Genomic DNA, 16,903 nt, shown 5'->3' on the forward strand with positions numbered 1-16,903 from the left:
AAAAGGAAACTGAGCCTTTTAAGGGCATCTGTCAAATGTCAGGCAAGCATGCATAATCTGCAGTGTGCTCCCAGGGTAACTGCTGAATAGTTGCTGCTAAACCCTTCTTAAACTAAGGAAAGAGCTAGACCTGTTGAAATGAAGTACAAAACAGGAGGAACTTTTAAAAACAATTTGTTGGTACAAATGCAGAGACCTCCACTTTGAACCGCATGAGTCTGTCACTAGTGGCAGCAGACTACCACGGCACGCATTCACGACACCAGCTGTCATAATTAATTTCTTGGCAATCATTTCTGGGAAAAGAAAGTTACAGAGAATTAAGCTAGCACAGAGTATCTGCCACCAGAAGAGGGGAAAAAAACCTTTAGTGAAGCCTTTGGGAAGACCCAAATTAAGCTTGGCTTTCTATGTCCTGTAGCTTATTAACCTTAAACTGTGAAATTCTTGAGAGAATGAGGATAGACTATGAACAGAACAATTGCAAGACTTCCCTCTGTATTGAAATGAAGTGATTATGTGTATCACTGTAGCACATAAACAACAGAGACGTTGAGAAACTCAGCATTTCCAAGATAATAAAATAAATGGGCAGAGGAAGTTTTCCTCAGCTCATAATGATTTATAAGGCAAACTAGTAGCCTTCTAATCTATTATTCTTGGTAACAGTTCCCTTCCCACCCAAAGATGTATTTATATATGCAACGTATCCAGTAATATCCAGTCAGAAGCTGAATGATTTATCTCGCGGTCTGCAAATTACATTAACAACATAATTAATAACTTAGATATAAAAACTGTGTATATCAAAGCAGTATGTCATGTAATCAATGGCAACAAATCATTTTCTCTGGTGTTTAATGATTCTTTCAAGAGGGCGAATCTATAAAAACAGAAGAGTCAATCAATGAGGAGGCTGCATACATTGTCTGTCCTATTTGCAGACTTGAAAACTAAGGTTGCCTTTATTGTTTGAATTTTAACTATTGGAAATCAATCTGGGAACATAAACAGAAAGGAAAAAAAGTATTAATGGCAAAAAAAAAGTTGGTATCTGTAAAATCTAGTCAGAATTGCCAGCTTCCCAGGTATTGCTAAATGCTGATCATGTAAAACGTTTATGAAACCATTATCACTTGCACAAAAGCACAAACATGGGCAGTACATTGAAAAATTATCTTTTGAAAAGGGAGTGCTCTTCCTCCAAACTATAATGCACAACTTGGATGGGTGCTGCAAAATCAATGAGCTTTCCTGACAACCCTAGTTCATTTCCAATGCCTTCTGCTGAAAGCGTTAGTCAAAGCCCACCTCATTCATTCTCAGGAGCAAAATAAGGTAACACATTTGTGCAGGGCATAGGCTCTCTTTCATTGACTTACTCTGGGTGAGCATTTGCTCAACTTCTTTCCGTAGGAAGGTGAGCTGAATACAGGGGGAAAAGCTCTCATCCAGCAACTGCTCTAGACTGCGAGGTTCCTCCTTGTTTTTTGGCAACGCGCTTTTCCACTTGCACTGACTCATTTCAGTCGAACACCCTCATTCAGAAGTCAGGGCTGTAATTCAGGAAATGCTTTCATGTTGTTATGACAGACAGATTTTTTTTATTCATTTTTCACTCTAAGATGGAAAGAATGAATGCCTTCTGTGTAGCTCGGAGGCACTCAGAAGCTTAAAAAAAAAAAAAAAGAGAATTAATAAAGTCTTCATGCCTTTTCTATGCTATCTATCTGGAAAAACCAGCTTTTAGCTACGAGGCCCAGGAGGACAGCAGAACCTGGAGCTCTGGATCCACACAGGCACTGAAGTACACGTGAGTGGGATTCATCTTTCCAAACTTTAGATAGATGTCTACGGTGTCCACTCCTGGGCTGGTTATCCCACTCCCTACTAGTAGTGGCAAGAAATAAGCATTTGTAAGGTGTACTTCAACAGACCAATGTCAGAGGTGAACACAAGGATAAAGGAGTCCCTTCCAATTAACTGTAAAGGGTGGCCAGTTCAGGTGGAGAAGTCGATGTTCGAGCTTTCTATGGATGTTTACCCCAGCATCTCTTGTTTGCCAGGAGCTTTACAGTCCGAAATGCCTTTGTGGATCCGGCCCATAATACCTCAGAGAAGAGCAGGTATGATGGACCTCCCTTGTTATGCTGATCAAGAGGGCAATCTGCAATGCTCTCCTATGATGCACAGAGAACAAAGTTCAGCCTCCACCTACTCGCAGCCCCACCCTGTCCCCTGCCTCCCTGCTTGCTTCTGGCCATGGAGGGTATTATAGCTTGAGCAGCTACAGAGTAATAATTACTATTTGTGTGCATTCTTTTCATTGCCATATTTTTTAGAAGCGACTCTTGATCTTGTTCAAAGCGTGACGCACGGAGGATAACAACTCCTGGGACAAACAAATCGCACTATTTAGCAGTGTAAGCCTCACTTTCCAGTTGCATTTGTATGTATTTGTATGCTTCCCAAGGCAAAGCTGGAAACCAACTTTAGCTGTGCAGTGATGAGGTTGGAGGAGAGGGAGGGAGGGAGGAAGGGAGGGAAGGAGAACAATAAGATTTTAGATACCTAGAACAGGGAGCATACGGTTAGACAAGAATAACTCATATACACCAAAAGCCAGAGACAGCCAAGGATCAGTTACACATTGAGCCTCTAATGATCTGCTTACATCAAAAGCCCTTTCAAGGCACAGCAACATACCTGCCCCGCAAAGGCTCCTGAGCTACGGGATAATGTAATCATCCGTACAATATCCTTTCTCTTTTGTGAGTAGTTTAAGCAAAGAAAAGCAGCCGCTTTGACTCTAGTATTAAGCCTCATCTTGAACAATAACTAGGAACAATAATGCCACCTTATTTGCTAAAATGTGCTCTGTGTGTGTGTACGCAGAGTGACTCTACCTGGGATATTTGGGCATTCCTTGCAGAGCTCCAGAATTTTTTTTTAATTTTTGATTTCTGGTGCTCATTGTGTAGTTGTGTGGGAGCTGCGGAGTAATTCTCAAATCGGTTGAATTCATCTTATTTGTTTCACAAGCAGGTATTTAGATGAGCTTTGTCTCCCTAAACCTCTTAATATAAAGAGTAAACTAGATTGCCTGTGAGTGTATTGACTGTGTTAAGAATGCTGGATTGTATTGCAAAGGAGTTCAGGCCTGTAATGTTATCACTCAGCAGGAATGGATCCCATCAGAAGGCACATGGCGTGCCATGACGTAGCCAGCCTTAGACCACAAAAGCAGACTTTTCTCTGTGAATTAGACAAACCACACAAAAGGCAACAATAGCTAGCATAAACACTATTTAATACTATTCACAGGCTATTGAAGAGATGGGCGTTGACTAAGAATTGCAGCAAAGCCAGTACATTGTTGTCAGATGAAAGGACGCCTAATGAACAGGAAGCATCATTTGAGCAGGCTGACAGTAACCATATAACTGCAGGATTGTGGGACTGGCATTTACCCCATGGGTCTTTACAGTCAAAAAAATAAAGAGAAATTAAAGCATAAGGAATCCTTTTTTGTAGGCACTTAAAGCCCATAAAGCAACACAAGAAAGTGTACAATTGTCTTTTCATGATTTGTCTGTGCTTCAGCTAATCATAAAAAAGAACTTTTGGGGTGCAGTAACTATAGGTTCTGTGTCGTAAAATAAACCCTTCAAACAACAGAAGATTGGGGTATTTGCAAATTGTCCCAATTGAAATAAGAGCTGCATTTTTTTTCCCTCAGCTATCTCAAACTAGATTCTAGCAATGGCTCCCTTAGTAATGTCATGATGATAAACACTTTTGTACTTGCCCCAACAACAAGGCTAAATAAATGCTCTTGCAGTGGCCCTACTTTATTTGCTAATGTGTAACAGTAGAAGGAACCTAATTAAATAGATTCCCTTCTGATACAATTATTCCAACTATGTTCTCCAATCCCCATGATCACACGCAGAAAATAGCTTCAAATTGTCCCTGCTTTGAGTATTTAACCCTTTAAATTGTGCTCTTAAGATGCAAGCAACATGCTAAAACTCCTTTCTGTCGAGACTTTAGCCGAGAGAGAATGGACTTGGGCTTCTTAGAGAACAGAGGTCCGAGAGTCGAATTTTGTTAGTGAGAGTTTTTCTGAGTAAGACTGAAAATATTTTAGGACTGGCATGTTTCAAAATGTTCTTTGGGAAACTGAATCTGGAACAGTGTCCACAGAAAGACCTCCAGGCCACTTAGGCCTGTTATTTGGCAAAAGGCTGTGATGAATAGCATTGTGGCCAGGGAGAGGATATTATTATGTTCTGAAACTGAAGAACTGGCTCTATGCTGTTTGTCACTGCCTGAGCAGGGACACTGGAGTTTATATATATATGTATTTCCATGTACATGTATATATATCTACGTGGACCAGAAGATCAGCTCCTGTACTCTAGATTTCTCAGCACCCTGCCCCAGTAATACAGCAACCGATGCACATGAGGGGCTGCAGGGAAAATGACTATGTATCTCCTTACTCCCACTTTTGGACGCTTCAACCACAGAAAGCCCCAAACCAGCCTTTTTGGCACTGGCACTGTGAGTAGGAGGCAAAGCAAGTTTTGAGTAACAGGGAAGTATATAATGATTTAACCCCCTTCTCCATTAACCCCTATCAGCTCTTTCAATAGGTGCACTGTAATACACTTATAGAAAAGAAAGAGAAAGCAGGTGTTGAGGGAATGAAAACCGAAGATCCTTTTCCACATGAAACAGCTGTGAAAAGGCAATCCATGTTGAACTGTGTTTCAGAGGATTCCAGCTAAATTGCCCCCTTAAGGATTTCATTTTCTTTACAAAAATTCAACTACTTGAAAATTAGTTCTACATTAAAAATTCTCTGAATGAACAAATGAGGGATCCAGCCAGCTCCTGACTCACTATCAGCCCAATTTACCTCGCCCACGCAAACCTTTTGATATGTTCTGAATTAGAGCATTGGTTATGCAGTTGACTTTATACGCTGTTTATTAACTGGCAGAAGGAGACCAAAAGAAACACTCAGATTACAGCACGCTGTGCCATTATACTGTTTTAAAACATCCCCTTTATGTTTATATAAATATGTTTAAACATACGTTAAAATAGAGAAGATGATTTTCACCAATAGACTCGGAGTGACTGATCCATCTAGTTCTAGAAATATGTAAGAGACAATTATAAAAATTCATTGAGCTTGAGCTGGTAAGTTGGTGAGTTAACATTTAAGGGGGCACAGCTAAGATTTTCTGGGCAGCACAAATCGAGTAGGATGTGTGCAAGGGTGATCGAATGAATAGCTGATTTCAGCTTTAACCACTGAGTGACTAGTGTAGTTTATCATACATTTAAGGCTGGAAAAGAAAAACAAAAAGAAAGAAACAAAAAGAAAGAAGAGAAATAGAAGTTTAATTAAATGCCATGGATGCAGTATAATGCAAATCTCACAAATAGAGCATAATTGGTTTAGCAGAGAGATCCAATGCCATAAATAACCATTCATAATCATATACAATTAACATATCAATAGTTCTTTTTTGGAGTTATAGTCCATAAGCTAAGTTAGTTCTTCACTAGAAAAGTCTGGCAAAACCAAGCTGTTAATTAAACCCTTTTCAGAATTTGGTGCCACATTTCGACTCCTCCACAAAAAAGTCTGAACCTATTATAGTGTCCCTCTTCTTCACAAGCAGAAGGACACATTTTTTGCCTATTTAATACCACACAAATCTTCAGAGAGGAGAAAACCATAATCTCAAGCCTTTCCACTACAGCTGGCTGGATGAAGTTGCCTGTGCTGTAGTACAGTATTGGGACAATGCAGTAGAGACTGGCTTTTTGCGCAGCATCAAACAAAGCTTGTGCCTGATTGAAAAAGACTTCATGATAACCTGAAACAGTCTTAAAAGAACCCAGTCCCAGCTGAGGGTTTATGTACTTTAGGTGATAATTATAAGAATAGGTTAAAGATCCTCTTTTCCTCGGAATTAATTAATGTCCCTCTTCCGTGTATATTAACAATAATTCAATCCTGATCTCTGAGCAAAAGAAAAGAGCTCATTAAAGAATGGCAAAGAGCTTGCCAGTTACCTGCAAAAATGCTGAGAGCTTTCTGAGTACTCCCAAATTAAAGGGGAATTAGAAAAGCTTTAACTGGTTGCACAAAGGGCTGAAATTTTCACCTCAAAATTGCTTCAAAGAAAGGTGGCTCTCCAAGCAGCTGGAGTCCCTGCTCTGCTTTGAACAGAAGACGTGCAGATGGGCTTGCTTTCCAACTTTGCGCCTTTCCTGGGGTTTGCCTTTATTATTAACTTCACAAAACATAACTCCACAAAACAAACACCGGCCCCTTCTTGACCAATTCCTCATTGCACTGCGGTGGGCCTTCCTCCACCCCGGCTTCCTTCTGTCCCCCTCCAAAGGCCTCCCCATATTGCCTGAGCAGTTCCCACTTCAGCAGAAGATCTCTGCTCTCTTTCTAGAGGCTTCAACTTTTGGAGAGGAAGGTGACTAAACAGATGATCTAGGTCGCTGCTGTGCTGTTCACCCCGTTACATGAATGTGCAATGATGCCCGTTTAGTTTTTAAATTACTGATCTTTTAATGAGGACTCCACTGAAGGGCCTTGGAGCAACTCTGTGGTCCTGCACGTGACAACATTTTATCTTCATATCCACACATTTTCACCTGTACCTACAGATCAGTCAGGCAAAACCATGAGGAACATCATCTGTATTTATCTCCATTGTAACAACAGAGTTTATTATTAAAACTACTTAAACCAACAAACTGGTCTTTTTGAGCTGGCACCCATCTCACCACAAAGAATAGAAGGACACAAAGACCTACCAGGCTCCTACCTCAAAGGAACCCTGTCAACCTTCAGCATCAGGTGTATTTTTAAAAGAGATGATGCCTTTCTTGTCCGTTGAATGTTGCTATATTATCAGCAAATCAGCTTAAACACAAATAATAGTTAGGACAGACATTGTAGGAGTTATAAAACATTTTCTGAGCAAATGTCCCTTCTGGACTCTTTGTTGAAATGAAATGAGACTCCGAGACAAAAAAATTGAATAATGAAATGTCACCTTTCACCCCCTTAATTCTAATGCTATACTCGGGTCTGTGGGCTTTCTTACCAACATTTCATTAACAATGCTGTGGGAGGAATAGGGAGTTTGATTGATGGGACCAATGTTACACTAAGCTAGTTGATTATTTCATATTGGATGTCATACAAAGATATCTAATGGCACTTAAATCATTAGCTAATGTAAAACAGAGAACATTTAAATCATGAGATAATGGGTACAGAAGCTGTACTAGTGCTTCCTAATCTCTGAATCAGCTGAACTTTCAAAACCAAACTCTAAATCCAGAGTTTCCACATTCTCTAATACCAGTTCAAAACTGACAGGCATGGAAAAAACAACAGCCTGCTAATCAACACCGCAGCCTTATAGCCACAGATCTATGAGCTTAATCACTTGCTAGGACTTGATGACATTCCTCATTAATTTAATGTGGTTTTTATCTTCAGAAGTAGAATAGCACACGGCGTGGAATTTATTCCACACACCTGTATGCCTGCTCTGCATCGTGTGTACTCTATGTACAAATGAAGCCTCATGGGCAGACATTAGTGGCACTGAAAACAGCAAGTGCCAATGTAAATAATATCTCTACTTCATTTTGAACACAGACATAAGTCTTCCACCCGCTTGTGTCATGCACGGAGAACATGGGCACAAGCTTTTCTTCAGGTGAGGGTATGAGGAGACATCTGGGCAGTACCACAAAGGAATTTTGGATCCAAAAGGGGAATGAGTGTGTCAAGCACAGAACTATCAGGAAAGCAAACGTTGTTGCAGGGCATCACTTCAAGGGCTGATGGGGCTCATGCAGGTAGTTGGGTCAGTCATGCTCAATCCGTTCTTCTGGGAAACCTGGCCATTTCGCTGTTTCCCATTGACACATTTTTATGATCATCACCTGACCAAGGAGACCTTTCTCGAAGAGCCCTGATGTTGCCTGATGAAGTGAAGGCAGTTTAAGCTTGGGCAGTCTGAAGACCATCATGAGCACCGCAAGGAGCTTCAGGTGCCTGAGAGGTGGCCATGCGGTGCAGATTTTTAGTCACTAAAGGCACCTAATGTTCATTCACATGGGGTAGCAAGCAGTTGACCAAATAAATACAAACATCTAGAGTGATTTTAGATGTCTAACTGTATCCAAGACATCTGCGTAGAGCTTGCTGATATGGCCCACACCCTTACAGTATAGCTCAAGGCCAGGTGGGACCCTCTACACCTATGTTTAGACAACTTACTGCCAGTATTAAATACAGAATGGGGTGTGAACAGGCAGAGTTTGAAAGACAGCTATAGTGTAAAATGAAGCATGGAGAAAGGGAATTGTGAAAAGGTCATAAGCAGAGATTTGTTGGTGATGGCTCTTCCAGGAGCACCATGAGCAGGGTTTGGAGTAATATATATCGAAGGATGTGTGTGGGAGTATTTGAGAAGAATGGTGACAGGTTTGGAGCAGTGGGTGAGAAACATGGCTTTGCCCATGGTGGGCCACCTTCCCCAGGCTGCGGAAGGAAGATCTGCTCTGTAAGAGGGAGGGAGGGAGGGTGAAGTGTCAGGAGTAACACAGCTGCTGAGCAGACTGAAGGACAGTTGAGAAGAAGGCTAATAGAGAAGTCTCAAGGAATCCTTTTGGGAACATCCAAATTTAAAGTTACTGAAGCTGACAGACTTTCTGCTTCTCAAAAGAGGAGAGGAGAGGAGAGGAGAGGAGAGGAGAGGAGAGGAGAGGAGAGGAGAGGAGAGGAGAGGAGAGGAGAGGAGAGGAGAGAAGAGAAGAGAAGAGAAGAGAAGAGAAGAGAAGAGAAGAGAAGAGAAGAGAAGAGAAGAGAAGAGAAGAGAAGAGAAGAGAAGAGAAGAGAAGAGAGAAAAAGGAAAAGAAAAGAAAAGAAGAAAAGAAAAGAAGAAAAGAAAAGAAAAGAAAAAGAAAAGAAAAGAAAAGAAAAGAAAAGAAAAGAAAAGAAAAGAAAAGAAAAGAAAAGAAAAGAAAAGAAAAGAAAAGAAAAGAAAAGAAAAGAAAAGAAAAGAAAAGAAAAGAAAAGAAAAGAAAGAAAAAAGAAAAAGAAAAAAGAAAGAAAGAAAGAAAGAAAGAAAGAAAGAAAGAAAGAAAGAAAGAAAGAAAGAAAGAAAGAAAGAAAGAAAGAAAGAAAGAAAGAAAGAAAGAAAGAAAGAAAGAAAGAAAGAAAGAAAGAAAGAAAGAAAGAAAGAAAGAAAGAAAGAAAGAAAGAGAAAGAAAAAGAATAGAAGGGAAAAAAGGCACCCTGAAACAGTGTTTCACTGCTAACTACGTTTTACAGCTAGCTGGAGCTACCCAAGCTCTGACTTTATACTCAGATAAGAGTCTCGCCCACTCCTGGACTGGGGTCACACTCAGAGCCTTTATTGCATTGCACCTGGTATGTGGGCACAACAAGAGAGTCTTGCTTCTGCTGCCCCCAACAAGCAGGGCTATTCAGCGACAGCGCTTCGACATCCTCACCCTCGCTCTGGACAGGCCATTTTGAGCACTTCTGTTCAGACCTTCCTTTTGTCCTAACTTCCTTTCCTCCTTAGTTTCTTTTTCTTTTTTTTTTTTTCTCTTTTTTTTTTCCCCAAAAGACACGCAGAATCCAGAAATTCCCTGCTCCTTGTGTTGCATGTCTGGAATCCTAACAAGTCAAACCACAGGAGTTAAGCCAAAAATTTGAATGGAGACAATTAAATTCTTCAACACTTGCAAAAATTAAGGAGTCATAATTTATACCGACTTTAAAATCCACCCCATCTGTTAGTACATTTCTAACAATGTGATTTGTCACAGTAAAAAGTAATTAAATGAAATGTATAAAAACGAGTCTCATACTGTTTTATGCATAAAATATATTTTATTATAATTAGTCACCTGAACAAAGCATGATGAAGAGATTATAAATGGCAACACTTACAGAATTTAAACACATAGAAGTTGTAGCGCAAGCAAAATATTTTCTCCATAAAGAATCAATTCACAGAGAATATTTGAATGGGAAAACAGAGTTTTATTTAGGTAATCCAATTGTCTTCAAGCAACAGAAAGTTTTGCGAAAGGAGAGCAGTTACGTACAGTGTTGGGGCCTGATTCAGAGTCAATTAAAAGGCTCCTGCTGATTTCAGTGGCTTTCAACCAGCTTCCTCAGCGTGCCACTATGCTGAAGAGCTCCCTCACTGAGCCAATAGAAGGAATCAATGGTCTTTTACACTAAGAGAAGAATAACCCACCCGGATTAAATTGATCTCACTGGCTTGACTATGTAAAAAGTTCACATTAAAGCTGCCCATTATCATATGAATAAACAAACCTTTCTAATGCTGCTATTGTTTTTGCCATTTCCATGTTGTTTTGTTGTGTTTTTGGTTTTTTTTTTTCTCACTTGACACTTGCAGGCACACCTGTAGTATTTCATTTCTGAGCTAGAAAACAAAAAGCTCTTTGGTTATGTGCAGTATTTTCAGCTGTGAGTAGGTGTTGTTGTTTGTGTGCACAGACTGAACAAGAAACTGTGAGAAAAAAAGGAACTTTAAAAATATAATACTAAACCCAAATATAATGAAAATCTGTTGCAGGGGAGGGAGACGGGGTTTATGCCATAAGCAGAAACAGCAGTAAAAACAGAGAAACAAAAAGAACACCCAGAGTGGGAATGATGAGGAGACCCATTCCTAACCTGACTCAACCAGATCACTTAGAAGGAGATTGTCCCTCTTGGTCGTTTAGCAAGAGCCACTGGTAGTTACCAAACAGCCTTCTCCAAGCGAGCAGCTCTCTGCAGCCTCCCAAAAGGAACAAACAATCAGACAAAGGCATTTAGGGTCAGAACAGATAATAAAGTCTGTCCTTCTAATTTTAGACTGAATGTTTAATACGCCTCTGAAACTTAAACCTCCTTCTTCCCCTTCCTGCAGCTATAGTCTCTCAAGTTTTCTTCTGCTTTTGCGTAATGAGGATTTTGTTCATAATGTTGAAAAGACAAAATCCAAACAACTTTTGTTTGAATTCCTGGAGGGAATTTTTTTCCTTATTTATGCCTCTTTAAGTTATGCAAATTTAAGTTGCCAACTTTATATTATGCTTGTGCATGCTCTTTGTTCCTTTAATCAACTCTGACTCTTGTGATGTAGGAAAAGGACAAACTACAATAAACAAGAATCAAATTTTCCAGAAAGTAACACACACAAAAGCATTAGTGTTCCTTGCCATTGTTCTTTTTACCTATTTACGCCCAAAATCTAGCTAATCAATATTATGCACGGCTAAGAGTACTGTAGCCCAGAACGTCGCTATATTGACTGCTAAGCACAAAAAGAATACATGACATATTGCTCATAACTCAAACATCACTACCACATTTCACTTCCAACATTTAAAAATAAAAGCCAGAACCCCAAAGCTTTCATTATTTAAGTTAAACAATGAAATTGTTGCTCTGTCGCTTGAAGCCCTGCTTTGCTCCCAGTGTCTTAGGACATCTTTTTTCCTGGAGAGTGATGATACATTTTATAAGACACAGATATGTGCAAAGCAAGACCTTTTTAGATCAGCTCCAGGATTACAGGTTGCCATGAAATGAAGAAGAAAAAGAGAGAAGGGATTATGCCAGGAAAACGTGAAGTAAAAGCAGTTTCATCTCACTGTCAAGGCAGTTGTAAAAGGCTGTCGTCTTCTCCGCCTTCCCTGTTACCTGGGAAATGCTCAGAATAAAGAAGAAGAAAATGTGAAAATGCCTCAGCTTGTGCTAGCAAGCCAGAGCAGTGTTGACAGGACTACAGAAGTTGCCTAATTAATTCCTTCTTTGCTAATATCCACCCCAAGAACTCCACTTTAACTGGGAAACAACCAACAACTCGGGAAGTTAAACTCAGGAGCTAAATACCAAATCTGACTGCTCTTCTTTCCTGCTGGGCCTCGCCTGGGGCTGGCCTGCTCCCGCGGGCAGCAGGGATGGTTTTGGGGCAGGGGCAGCCCCTGTCCCGCTCGTCCCCCCCAGCTGCCCAGTAACGCCACAGAGGCAGCAGGCCAGGAGCGACAGCAATCAGCACCACAGCCTCCCCAAAGGCAGGGTGACCCTCCTCTTCTCCCTTCTTCCACCAGGGCTTGCAAAGGGGAGAGGCATAACTTAACTCTGATTTTTTTATTTCTTTTTCTTTAAGGCAGCAGGAGTTGCTCATCAGGTGTGTTTGTGCGCTTGAGGGAGGTTTGCTTTCCGTGTAGCCCCACGAGGAGAGGGATGGACGTCCCTCCCAGGGGATGCAGCTGATGCACTAGCCGTGTGAGCCCTGTATTAAAACCAGCTGTGACAGTGACCAGCAGTTGGATCTCTTATGTGGCTTGAAGGAATATGCACATGGCTTGCAAATTATGCTGATTCCTTGGCATATTATAGATAATAAAATCCTGGTCCAATGTTTACGCACACAAAGAAACAGAAGTTGCCATGATTTACGTCTTTTCCCCTTCCTCTTAAAAAAAATCAGAAATATCCCCCCTCCGCCCCCCAATAATAGTAGAAAGTTTTAATAAACCCACTTTTCTGAAACAAAAATGAATTCCAGTCCCCTAGAATTTCCCAGTGACTTGTTAGCGCCATTGTGTATCTTTATCTCTTCCTTGAAGGAATAATAATAATAAAAAAAATCTTACAACTCACAAAGCCGCCCCAATTCATCTCTATACTCATTTGCATGTACGTTTTATTCCCATTCTTCTACCCTTTATTTGTGTCCTCTAGATGGTTAACTCCACAGGGAAGGGATTATATCTTTTCTTTTTTATACAGTTCTATGCATAATGCTCCCCTACTGGTTCCTTTGGACACAACCATAATATAAATATAAATATTTACTACCACTGCTAGCACCTAGGAAGAATTATCCTGAATAGCTCTACAGTTGTAGCCAGTAAAATTTTAAAGATCCTAGTCTGGCAAATGCATGGGAATTGCTGTTACGTATTGATCCATATGTGAGTGATACCTGTAAGACCTGCAGCCATCCGGTTTAGTTGCTTTTACTCCTCATTTGCCGACATCATCAGGGCTCTATATCACTACTAACCTATATACGCAGTAGGTTACGTGCCCCACACTGTGTGAATTGTTTTCTTTTTCACAGGACTCGCCATTAACAGGGAGAGAAATTATAACCTGTGTCCGGGAAGCCCTCTGCCTGTGCAATCCTCCTCCCTTTCATTTGCAGAGTGGCACACTAAAAGCTGGCAAGACAGACTGTATGCAAAGCCGTTCTGTAATAAAGGTGTGACACAAGGGACTACTTGTAAATGACTGATTTTCTCCTTTCTGCTCAGTTCCCTGCTATATATTATATATTATGGTCTGGTGTTACAGGGAGATTATATACTTGCCACATGGTAAAAGTTTTCATGACCGCTGACTCCACTTTCCACAGTTAAATCTACAGTTTTTCTAACACACACAGGCACACATGTCCTTTTAAAGTCAAGCTCAAATGAAATACAGTATCAAATGAAAATAATATTATGGCAGGTGTCTCAGTTCCAAATTGTTTTTCTTAGATTGATAGCAAGTTTTTACTCCAGGAAAAAAAGTCTGTCTTGCCAGTAATTCTTTATTATACAAGCTCTTAGGTAGAACAGCTGTGTGAACAGTGAGGGAATTTGCTTCCTCCTTTGATCTCTAAAATGGGTCCATCTCTGAAGTATAGCTACTCTTCAGTGCTGGAAATTAGGTTGCAGTCCTTAGAGGCAGACGCTTTCTTGCCTACCCAAAAACAGGGGCAGATGAGTTGCGCTTGGAGTATCTTCAGATCTTCTGATTCGGTCTCCTCTGGAGACTGCTCTGCAAAGCCCCAGGCTGATGTTATCACACCAATAACCACAAAGTGGTGACTGGACATCCTGTTGTCTATGCTGTCTCAGTGGCTTTCTGACCACGCGGCAGTCTCTGTTCCTCAAAACAAACACAGGGTCTGGACCTGCCGCTAAGATGAAGGTGTCAGCTGGAGTGTCCCTGTTTGGATGTCCTCAGGAAACAGAAAGCTCGGTGTAGTACATGGCTTCTGCTCAATGGGTAGACCTGACCATGAGGAGAAGCTGCAGAGGCTTATGGGCAGCTTCTTCTGCTTGGCAGGGAACATCTGCACTGCATCAGCTCCCTCTTTCCTGAGCTTTAGATGGCTGCACATGAGCCGAATGCCCTGAAGTTTCGTCTCAGTCAGGGGAGAAAAATGCATACTTTTTAGGGAAAAGTTCATTTAGGTGTCTCTTTCTGGGTGAGATGAATGTCTTCTCAAGCTGCTTATTTCTGTCTCTCACTGATGTCTGGGTAAATGCCACCTCTAGCTGGCACACCCATTTCAGGGGGGAAAGTGACTCTAACATCACGAACTTGCACACTTTTTTTTTTGCCGTCCCCTTCTAAATTGAGAACTATACGCCAGCCTTGCAAAAGTGCAGTGATATGAAGTAAACAGGAGTTGCTTTACTCAAGCAACACAAGTTTCTTGATTTTTGCCGCTTGCTCTATCCTTGTCCTCAGACTGCCGTTGAATCCTGCTTCCAGTTCTTCTATTTCACATTGCTTCCCGGGCAAGGTTTCCTTTCTCCTCCTCACAGGTCTCTTGCATTAGTCCATGTACAGAGTGAACCACACCATGAAGTTTTCTAGATTGTACCTCATCCCAGGAGATATCCTTAAATGTATATTAACCCAAAATGAGAGGGAAAATACAATTTTTGTAGCAAGTTAGATCTGTGGCTTGAGTCAACAAATGAAAATTATTGACTTTTAAGTAGTGACCCAACTTCTTCATTTTGCCTAATGAGAAGCCCATGTATTCAACAGCTTGATCCCTATCTTTGGTTCAGTACACAGAGTAACAACGTTTGGCTTTACCTTCTGTTAATGCAGATAATTGCTGTCTGTCCCGAGTCAGTAAATATCACTTACCTTTACCATGAGGCTGAGTTCAGCTGCTAGCTTAATTTCTCAAAGCTAGTGGAACTTTGCTGCATTATTTTATTAGCATTTCATTAGCATGTCTAGAAGACTGTTCTTGAACATTGTCAGCCTAGCATCTGAGGGGGTTATAAAACTATTTGGAAAATAAAGTCATCTTCTATTTTGGTGACAGAGGCCACATCCTCACTAACCTTTGACTGTGTGTTGTGATGCTCCTGGAGCAGTGGCCGTGGTCTCCCAAATCTGGGGCCGATGAGCATGTGCTGAGGCTCCTGGCGGGGCCGGGCATTGCGGGTGGTGAACGCGGGCATCGTGCCCCGGGCTGGAGCCAGGATACAGCAGGGTGGGTACATGCCACGCACAGGCGTTTGGCAGCGCTCCCAGGTCCCGTAGTCTAGACGCAGCCAGTGGCTTAATTAACAGCTAAATAAAAGTTAGGCTGAAACTTTAATGTTCCTCGAGTACTTTTGTTGTTTGCTGGCAGACTTTCCGGCCTGTGCAGAGGAATACCCGTGCACCAACGTGCTCCAGCCTGACAGAGCCATCTACACAGCTCAGAGAGTCGCTCTGGTGGGATTCACAGCCAAACGAGAGGGGCACAGGGTCACATCAGCTGCTTTGGGGTGTCTTACCTGGCCTCCATGGCCTCGCCACATCAGGTCCTGTTGGTCCTGTGTCACACGTCCCTGCCTGCATGGATGTCTTCAATGCTTTAAGACATCTAAAATCACACTAGACACATGTTCAGGCACCTGGGCGAGTCGCTACATGACTTTCACCCGCTTCCGTGCATGCGCAGACAGTGAAAGACAGTACATGAACGAGGGAAATGGATCAATGATGTAATGTACAAATATTTAGCCTTTCCTGCTTTGAGTATTACTGGATTGGTACTATCAGACCAACCAGCAGCCTCAGCCTTGGGTTAGGACTCGGTTATGGTGAGTACTGCACAGACTACAGACACTAGCAATGTCTTTGCTCCAAGGAAAAGGCAGACTGTGGAGAAATAAAAAGAATCAGTGTTGACTGATAATCTTGAGATAATCACAGGAAATTCTTCCCAGGTACTGGAAAAAGTCCAAGAGTACGTATGCTTAAATTTAACATGGAAAGGAGGAATATTTTGCCCAGTCAAAACTAGTGGGGACCCACTTAAAATAGAGATGAAAGGTTGGATGACAACAGGTTGTGAAAGCCCTTACCAACAAAACCAAGAAACTTTTATTCACGTGGTAAAAAAGAGAGAATGAGTGGGAGAGAAGCAAAAATGCCTGCAGACTGCAGACCTGGCTGGGTAGGAGCAGGGCAAAAAAGCATTTCTCAAGTTCACAGAAAAAGATTTTGCAGGATCTGCCCTTGCATGGAAAAGCTATGCTTCCTGGGGTACAACATTTTTGCCAAAGGTTGTCTTTCCTCTTAAAAATAAATAAGCATTTCTCCTTTCTCCTCCATCCTCCTTCTCTCTGTGTCCCCCTCAGTAAAGCTCTCTGCAGAAGAATGCTGGATTAAAAATATTCCCTGGCCCAAGTGGCAGAGCACTGATTTTGCTCCTATTCTGTGAGATGGGGCAGCAGCTCCTGGTCCTCTTTTAAATAAAAATATTATTAAAACACAATCTATATTTGTGATTCATATGTTGCTGGTATTAAAAGCAAAGAGGCATCACGTGGACAATAGAAAGAGCTTGGAGAGTGGTTTCTCAATCAGTTTCCATTTCTGCTCTCACTACACTAACACAAGGCTGTCTCCAAGGATATTCCAATAACAAACAAATGTTACCCACTGATATCCTTAAAAATCTTAAAACTTTTCCATTCTCAATATGTTTCATGAACATCTCCTAAAAATAGA

Source organism: Platalea leucorodia (genome assembly GCF_965183815.1).
Source record: "Platalea leucorodia genome assembly, chromosome: 2".
Taxonomy (NCBI): domain Eukaryota; kingdom Metazoa; phylum Chordata; class Aves; order Pelecaniformes; family Threskiornithidae; genus Platalea; species Platalea leucorodia.